This window comes from Morone saxatilis, unplaced genomic scaffold, assembly GCF_004916995.1.
Source record: "Morone saxatilis isolate NCDOM2014 unplaced genomic scaffold, NCSU_SB_2.0 Contig14, whole genome shotgun sequence".
In the NCBI taxonomy this organism is placed as follows: Eukaryota; Metazoa; Chordata; class Actinopteri; family Moronidae; genus Morone; species Morone saxatilis.
The window spans coordinates 9,240,278-9,240,589 of NW_023339696.1; the positions used below are offsets into that span (position 1 = coordinate 9,240,278).

The window sequence follows — 312 nt, forward strand, 5'->3', positions numbered from 1 at the left end:
AAATAGTCAGATAAGGCCATATTCACACCAACTACATGTAGCAATTTGATGATTAATAATGCTGTGATAAATACAGATTAATATGCAATAATTAATACATTCACCCTCACACACATTCACACCTTAAACATATAGATAAGCTTTAGCACAATTGCGCTTTGGCTAATTGACTGACATTTCAGAATTTAAAAGTAGAATTCTACATGTTTTATCACTTCCTTGGGAGCAAATCCTCTTCATTCCTTTAATCGTTTAGTCCTAATCCAGCCCCTGTGTCCCCGCCACCATTCTGCCTCCCTCCCTCCCTCCCTC

At 38.1% G+C, this 312-nt stretch overlaps 1 protein-coding gene across 1 annotated transcript in view; it reads right to left on the bottom strand.

Moving 5' to 3' along the window:
- cacna1aa (calcium channel, voltage-dependent, P/Q type, alpha 1A subunit, a) overlaps positions 1-312 on the bottom strand; it is a 61,935-nt gene that overhangs the window by 45,518 nt on the left and 16,105 nt on the right. The gene's annotated exons all lie outside the window — the stretch shown is intronic.